This window comes from Pongo pygmaeus, chromosome 6, assembly GCF_028885625.2.
Source record: "Pongo pygmaeus isolate AG05252 chromosome 6, NHGRI_mPonPyg2-v2.0_pri, whole genome shotgun sequence".
Classification (NCBI taxonomy): Eukaryota; Metazoa; Chordata; class Mammalia; order Primates; family Hominidae; genus Pongo; species Pongo pygmaeus.
This window is the reverse complement of record NC_072379.2, coordinates 104,758,773-104,768,031: the sequence shown is the minus strand read 5'-3', so window position 1 is coordinate 104,768,031 and position 9,259 is coordinate 104,758,773.

Below are 9,259 nucleotides of genomic sequence, written 5' to 3'. Positions count from 1 at the left end.
GTGATTCATGAGATAAACAGAACTAAAGACAAAAAACAAATAATTATCTCAATAGACACAGAAAAAGCTTTCGATAAAATTCAACACCACTTTATATTAAAAATTCAAAACCCCTTTATATTATAAACTAGGTATCAAAGGAACATACCTCAAAATAATAAGAAACCATCTATGACAAACCCACAGCCAACATTATACTGAATGGGCAAAAGCTGGAAGCATTCCCCTTGAAAACCTGCACAAGACAAGTATGCCCTCTCTCATCACTTTTATTCAATATAGTATTGGAAGTCCTAGCCAGAGCAAACAGGGAGAAGAAAGAAAGAAAGGGCATCCAAATAGGAAGAGAGGAAGTCAAACTATCTCTGTTTGCAGATGACATGATTCTATATGAGAAAACCCCAGGCTGGGTGCAGTGGCTCACACCTGTAATCCCAGCACTTTGGGAGGCTGAGGTGAGGGGATCACCTGAGGTCAGAAGTTTGAGACCAGCCTGGCCAACATGGTAAAACCCCATCTCTACTAAAAATACCAAAAAAATTAGCCTGGCGTGGTGGTGGGCACCTGTAATCCCAACTACTCGGGAGGCTGAGGCAGGAGAATCACATGAACCCAAGAGGCGGCAATTGCAGTGAGCTGAGACTGCACCATTGCACTGTAGTCTGGGGAACAGAGAGAGGCTCTGTCTCAAAAAAGAGAAAAGAAAACCCCATAGTCTTGGCCCAAAAGCTCCTCTAGCTGATAAACAACTTCAGCAAAGTTGCAGGATACAAAATCAATGTACAAAACTCACTAGCATTTCTATATACCAACAACAGCCAAACCGAGAGCCAAATCAGAAAGGCAATCCCATTCATAATTGCCACAAAAAGTGTAAAATACCTAGGAATATAGCTAACCAGGGAAATGAAAGATTTCTACAACGAGAATTACAAAACACTGCTCCAAGAAATCAGAGAAGACACAAACAAATGGAAAAACATCCCATGCTCATGGATAGGAAGCATCAAAATCATTAAAATGGCTATATTGCCCAAAGCAATTTACAGATTCAATGATGTTCCTATCAAACCACCAACAACATTCTTTACAGAACTATTAATAGAAAAAACTACTTTAAAATTCATACGCAATCAAAAAAGAGCCCAAATAGCCAAGGCAATCCTAACAAAAAAGAACGAAGTTGGAGGCATCACATTACCTGACTTCAAACTATACTAGAAGACAACAGTAACCAAAACAGCATGATACTGGTACAAAAACAGGCACAGACACCAATGAAACAGAACAGAGAGCCTAGAAATAAGGCCACACATCTACAACCATCTGACCTTTGACAAAGCTGACAAAAACAAGCAATGGGGAAAAGACTCCCTATTCAATAAATGGTGCTAGGATAACTGGCTAACCATATACAGAAGATTGAAGCTGGACCCCTTCCTTATATCACACACAAAAATCAACCAAGATAAAGACTTAATTGTCAAACTTAAAACTATAAAAACCCTGGAAGACGACCTAGGCAATAACATCCTGAACATTGAAATGGGCAAAGATTTCATGATAAAGACACCAAAAGCAATCACAGCAAAAGCAAAAATTGACAAGTGAGACCTAATTAAACTTACAAGTTTCTGCACAGCAAAATAAATTATCAAGAGTAAATAGACAACCTACAGAATGGGAGAAAATATTTGCAAACTATGCATCTGACAAAGGTCTAATATCCCACATCCATAAGGAACTTAAATTTACAAGAGAAAAACAACTCCATTAAAAAGTGGGCAAAGGACATGAACAGACACTTCTCAAAAGAAGACATACATGTGGCCAACAGGCATAAGCTTAATGTCACTGATCATTAGAGAAATGCAAATCAAAACCACAATTAGATACCATCTCACACCAGTCAAAACGGATATTGTTAAAAAGTCAAAAAAACAACAGATGCTGGTGAGGCTGTGGAGAAAAGGGAACACTTATACACTGTTGGTGGGAATGTAAATTAATTCAACCATTGTGGGAAGCAGTATGGTAACTCCTCAAAGAGCTAAAAGGAAAACTACCATTCAACACAGCAATCCCATTAACTGGGTATATACCCAGAGGAATAGAAATCATCCTACCATAAAGACACATGTACGTGAATGTCCATCACAGCACTATTCACAATAGCAAAGACATGGAATCAACCTAAATGCCCATCAATGACAAACTGGAAGAAGAAAATGTGGTACATACACACCATTGAATACTATGCAGCCATAAAAAAGAACACGATTATGTCTTTTGCAGGAATGTGGATGAGGCTAGAGGCTATTACTCTTAGCAAACTAATGCAGGAACAGAAAACCAAATACCACATGTTCTCACTTATAAGTGGGAGCTAAATAAGAACTTATGAACACAAAGAAGGAAACAACAGACACTGGGATCTGCTTGATGGGGGAGGTGGGGGGAGGGAGAGCAGCAGAAAAGATAACTTGGGCACTGGGCTTGATACCTGGGTGATGCAGTAATATGTACAACAAACCCCTATGACATATGTTTACCAATGTAACAAACCTTCACATATACCCCCAAACCTGAAAGTTAATTGAAAAAAAAAAACAAAAAAAAAAACAATGACACTAAAAAAAAAAAAAGAAAAAAAAATCTTTCTCTATTTGGGTTTGCCTCCATGTTGATAGACAGTGAGGTTTGTTTAATTTCACTTTGGTTTTCTAGGAGTTGATTTTTAAAATTTAATTTCGGTGTTTTGTTTGTTTGGTTTTTGTTTGTTTGTTTGTTTGTTTTCAAGACAGTCTTGCTCTGCAGCCCAGGCTGAAGTGCAGTGGTACGATCTCGGCTCACCGTAGCCTCCGGCCTCCTGGGTTCAAGTGATTCTCCTGCCTCAGCCTCCCAAGTAGCTAGGACTACAGGCACCTGCCACCACACCTGGCTAATTTTTGTATTTTTAAGTAGAGATGGGGTTTCGCCATGTTGGCTAGGCTCATCTCAAACTCCTAGTCTCAAGTAATACACCCACCTCGGCCTCCCAAAGTGCTGGGATTACAGGTGTGAGCCACTGCGCCCAGCCCTACTTTTGTTTCATAAATAGATAAAATATATACATAGTTCCAAAGTCAAATCTATAAAACAAGGTATATTCAAATAATTGTAACTACTATCCCTATTCCCTTTACCCATTTCCTCCTCTTCCAAGTATAAACATTTTTAAGTGTAATTGTTTATTCCTGCATGTTGTATCATTAATATAAGAAATATGTTTATGGGTGTGTCTTTTGGTATTTAGAAAGGTTTCTATTTGTGTTCTAACCATTACCTTTATTCTAACCATTATTCTTTACTTAATACGTTTAGAGCTCTGATTTTTTACTGTTGTCTATTGGTTTCTACCATGAGCATTCCCCAGCATCCAATTTGAAGTAATGTTTTATTCCCAGTTACTATCTATTAGATAATCAGCGAATTTAATTTGTTGTTCATATACTCACTCTATTCTTCCCCCAGTTTTTGATAGTTGCATTATACTGCCAGAACACACAGCCGTCATGCACCATACTTACACACATACCTTTAAAATCTTCACTTAGATTTTGTTCTATAGACTAATAGACACTTAATGCTCACCAACAGTCTTTATGTCAATGTCTCTCCAGTCATTTTGTTGTCTGGAAATTCTTCTTTAACAGATTCCCAAGGAAAGATTTTTGAAATATTATTTCCTGAATTTTCACATCTTCAGAAAAATTTGTCTGAAGCATTTATAATTTAATGTCAGTTTGATTAAAGTGGTTGATCACATTTTTTCTCTCCTGGCATAAACCATTGCAGTAAAAAAAAAAAAAATGTGATGGTAATTGAGTTTTCTTTCTCTAAGTGTCTGGTTCTTTTGTCTGAATATCCAAATAACTTTTTTCCTTTAAATTCCAATAATTTTACAAGAATATGTCTCATTGAATTCTGTTCTGAGTCATTTTCCCCCAGATACACAATAATCCTTTCAAGACGTCACTCTGAGGTTTATATTTTAAGACAAGTTTTTTTTATTATAGTTTTTAGCATTTGCTCTTTTCCATTGATTGGTTTTCTTTTTCAGGACCTCCTATTTTACACATGTTTGAACATCTTTGGATATCTTTTTGAGCTGTTATTTTCTCTCAAATTCTCTCTTCATTTCTTTTGGATTTTTAAAATTTTCCTTCTTTTAATCTCCTTTTTAAAAAATGAACGTGTTTATTTATTCTAGTATTTCATGTAGTTTAATCTTAATTTCTGAAATGATTTTTTAAATTTCTTTTTCTAAAGGTAGTTCTGTTACCTCTATTTTCGAATATTCCTACTTTCCAAACACGTCATTTCTAAGTTCTTCTACCTTTGATTTATGTTGTTTTTCCATAGCTTTTATCACTTTCTTGCCTTATTTTAGCTTGTTATAAAATATTTGGTTATGGTTTTCACCTCTTTTGTGAGCATGTCTTTCTTACATGCTTTCATTGTCTAATGGAATGTTATTCTGCTCCTTATTATTACATTTTTTTTTAAATAAGAACTTTGTATGGACATTGATCATAGTCTTTTTCCTGTAGCTATGTTTAAGTGAAATAAGCTTTGCTTTTTTTTTTTTTTTTTTTTTTTTTTTTGGCAGAGGATGGATGGCCAAGGATAGATTTTCCAGCTTCCTAGCTCTACAACTTCTTGTTTTGTTGTTTGTGATGAGAAATTTGGCCTAAAGACTTTCTAAAATACACGCTTCTGCACCCCCTACCCCTCGCTCTTCTGCTCCCCTTCTTTCCTTTGTCCCTATTGTCCTTTTACGCATAATTTTGATTCTGCTCCCAGTACTTGTCCCTCAGTGTAGTACTAAGCAAGCTTAGTAGGAGAAGAAGAATTTGCAGCAGAGATGGTATGTAGCTCATAAAGCCTAAAATATTTACTGTCTGGCCCTTTCCAGAAAAGTTTGCCAACCCCTGTTCCACGGACAACTCTATCTTTTCTCTGAAGAGCGCCTCCCCACTCTGTGTGGTCTAGGTGGTGCCGTCATTCTCTGTGCATCATCAATGCCAGTGAGATGTGACCCTAGAAGGGGTTAATAAATTGAGCCTTTCCTGCAGCTGACATACAGATATTAGGAGGGAGATTTTTCTATTGGGGTTGCTTAGCTGTGGGTTGTAAATCTCAGGCTGCTGGTGGCCACTTCTCTTAGCCATAAGGAGGAAGCCTATTTGCACTGGGAGAAAACGGGGCTTAGGTTATGAAGGCAGTGGAGTATATAATGAAATCTCTGACTCTAGCTAAAGCAGCTGCATCCTTGGACTTTGCGGCTACATGAGCCAATACATTCATTTTCTGCTTGAGCTAGTGTGAGGTGGATTCTGATGCCACAACCCAAAAAAACCCAGACTTACACAGCTGTATACATAAAATCACATGTGCATGGTCATTGAAATGATTTTTCTCAAATTATTCCCTGCTAAGTCTATTTTTTTAACTATAAGAGAATTAAAGAGTTAAATAAAAACAAGGGAGGTAGAAGAAATTACTTTGCCCGTGAGCAACAGAATACCTTAGCTAAGATTTGGTAAATTAGTCTAAATTTTTAAAAAGCATGCACTGAATAGGCTGGGCATGGTAGTTCACACCTGCAATCTCAGTGTTCTGGGAGGCTGAGACAGGAGTATCGCTTGAGGCCAGGAGTTCAAGACCAGCCTGGGCAACATAGAAAGACCCTGTTTCTACAAAAAATAAAATAAATTAGCTGAATGTGGTGGTGCATCCCTGCAGTCCTAGCTACACAAGAGGCTGAGGCAAGAGGATTCCTTGAGAGCCTGGGAGTCCAATGCTGCAGTGAGCTGTACTTCACTGCACTCCAGCTTGGGTGACAAAGTGAGACTCTGTCTCAAAAAAAAAAAAAAGCATGTATGAAATAAGTTCAGCTTGTAGTTTATAAATAATATTGAAAATAGTTTGATTTAATGAGAACAAGTAACATCACATTTTGATAGGCCAGGGCTGGCAGAGTTTGAATTAGAAAACATAAATTACTACTATAGTGGAGTGGAGCCCGTCAGAAACATCAGTGGAGCTTTTCCAAAAACCAGATCTTAAAAGGCCACAATGAGGACCTACTGGGATAACGGTGATAAATAGAAAAGCTTGGGAATTACTACTCCAATATGGTTCCTTCACCTTTAAAAAATGTGTATTTTATATTTTGCTTAATTTGGGCTATTCTTAGGTAAGGTTCAAAGTTCTTATTTCCGTTATCTCTAAATATATATTCATACCACCACCAGATGGTTTCACCAACGATAAAAAACTATTTTTCAGTTGACTACACCTAGTGGTAGCAGGGACCTGGGGAAATCTTGTAGCTCTATTAGACCAAGGTCAGATCCAAACCAAAAATGAATAATGGCTAGGATACCAGAAAGGCACAGAAGCAAACATTTGAGATTTATTAAGATGTTTTATGAAAATATCGGAGCAACAATCTCTTTATCTTGAACAAGAGAGTGAATAAGAAATCTGTCCCAGATAAATAATTTAGGATTGACTTGAATTAGCTCCTGATGTGATTCTCTGGATACTAAAATCACTCATGTGTAAGCACTGCAGATGCCAGGCCCTCAGGCACCTGAAAGCAACCTCCTTTCTCTCTTCATTAGAATGGCTGAAGGGACTGCCAAACGCTCTCTTAGACTAGAGCAGGGCAACAAGAGGCCCCGCATGGTGAGAAACCCACTTTGCAAACCACAGGGGTGGAATGGAGGCTGTGGGTCCATCAGTGCTGACAAGTGGGAGCCTCCAGGCCTCAGGTCCACATCCGAGAGGGAGAGCGCATCCCCAGTCTACCAAAATTTCACCTGTAATTTGTACACATGCAGCTCTTTTGTTCTGCTTAATGCTGGAAGGGATGTACGTGAGAAAGAGTAGGCCAGGAGGGAACAAACCCCTAGCATTTTCTTTTCTTGCCATTCATTACATAATAACTCTTTTCTGTCCATTTTTTCTTAAAGTCTCTGATATTGAAGGGGAGCTAATTCTTGCTTTGGATGAGAGAATCCAAATGACGGCTGTCATTCTGTGTTTTGCTTAACTCATTCCAAAACAGTACATGCACTTAGAAGATTTTTTTCTTCTAAGAACTGAACTTGGCCATTTCCCAGGCAGCTCTATGATCCAGCAAAAAATCAGAACTTGGGTCACAGATTAGGAAAGTAATTCTTTGAATAACCCCTCTTGGCTTTTCCAGACATCCTGTCCCCAGCCACTTCCTAGAAGCTCAAGGTGACTTACAGCAGAAGTTTTCTTACACACTTCCTATCTTAACCCAGTCTAGAAAGAGAACCTCCAGCCAGGAGCTAATAGTAGCAGCAGCAGTAATAGTAGTAACAGTAGTAGTGACAAACCACTTTCACAAACATTGTCGTATTTGCTCTCACAGCAGTCCTATGAAGAATGAGCACAAGTTCTCTGGTCTTCATTCTGTGGACCAACAGACTGAGATTCTGAAAAGTGAAGGTAGTAATTGAGAGAGCAGGTACTTGAAATTCAAGACTTTTACCTATAACTCAAGTCTAAGAGGCTATATCACTCTGCTAGTTAGTTACAGATCCTGAAGTTGACTGGCTAAATAACTAGTAGAACCAGAGAAGTCTGTCTCTCAAATGTTAATAGGAGCCTGGAGCTAAGTAGCTGGTGTTGCTTCTTCGGGCTGCCTCTTGGAAGATGCAATGGCTTTGCTCTGTCATGCTCCAGGCAGCTCAGAAGTGACAGAATGGGGACCTGGATTTCAACCTAACATAGATCTACCAAATGCTTATAGTCATCAATTGTGTACCTCAGAAGTGGTGAGATAATCATGCAGAGATGGCATAATAATGCAGCAGACAGCCAGACGTGGTGGCTCACACCTGTAATTTCCAGCATTTTGGGAGGCTGAGGCAAGAGGATCGCTTGAGTCCAGGAGTTTGAGACCAGCCTAGTCAACATAGGGAGACCCCTATCTCTACAAAAAATTTAAAAATTGGCTGGGTGTGGTAGTGCATGCCTGTAGTCCTAGCTACTTGTGAGGCTAAGGTAGGAGGATTGCTTCAGCCTAGGAGGTTAAGGCTGCAATGAGCAATGATCATGCCACTGCACTCCAGCCTGGGTGACAGAGCAAGACCATATTTTTTTTTTTTTTTTTTTTTTTGAGACGGAGTCTTGCTCTGTCACCCAGGCTGGAGTGCAGTGATGTGATCTCCACTCGCTGCAACCTCTGCCTCCCAGGTTCAAGCGACTCTCCTGCCTCAGGCTCCAGAGTAGCTGGGATTACAGGTGCGTGCCACCACGCCCGGCTAATTTTTGTATTTTTAGTGGAAACGGGGTTTCACCATTTTAGTCAGGCTGGTCTCGAACTCCTGACCTCGTGATCCACCCACCCCAGCCTCCCAAAGTTCTGGGATGGTAGGCATGAGCCACTGCACCTGGCCAAGACCATATCTTTGGGAAAAAAAAAAAAAGTGGCAGGCTGTTGGCTGTTGTACAAGAGACCCAAGTCAGTTAGGGGCTTAGAAAACATCTCAGGTCTCATCTAACCCCAAGATTTCTATGAGTTCCTGGAAAAGTGGAGAGGAAGAAAGGGGGCTTTGAAAGCAGAAGTAATGATTCAGTAAGGATGTTGGCTGCATTTTTCCTCTAGGAGGTGAACCAGAGAGTAAAGAACAGATTTTTCTTTATTTTGCAAAACCCAGGTAGGGAGAGTGGAGGGGAATGGAGTAAGAATTAATGCATTGAAGTTAGAAACAAAAAGAATGGAGGGAACAAGCAAGTAAGAAGGAGAAGAAAGAAAGGAACATGTTATGTTTCCTTTGAGAGAATCATTTGTCGGGACACTACATCTCAAACCTGATAACAGCAGGTAAATGCAGCTTCGAGTATTGCATAAAAATATCACCTGATTTTAAAAAATCAAAACTTATTTTTAGTTCACTTTTTCCACTTCTTCCATGCAGAGATATTTAGCCAAGCCTTACAACTGGTATTATAGGTTGAATTGTTTCCTCCAGAAAAGATAGGTTGAGGTCCTAACTGCTGGTACCTCAGAATGTAACATTATTCAGAAATACGGTATTTACAGAGGTAATAAAGTTGAAATGGGGTCATTAGGATGGAACCTAATCCAATGTGACTGGTGTCATGGACAGGGAAATTTGGACACAGAGACGGACACACACACAGTGAGGATGGCACATGAAGATGGAGGCAGACA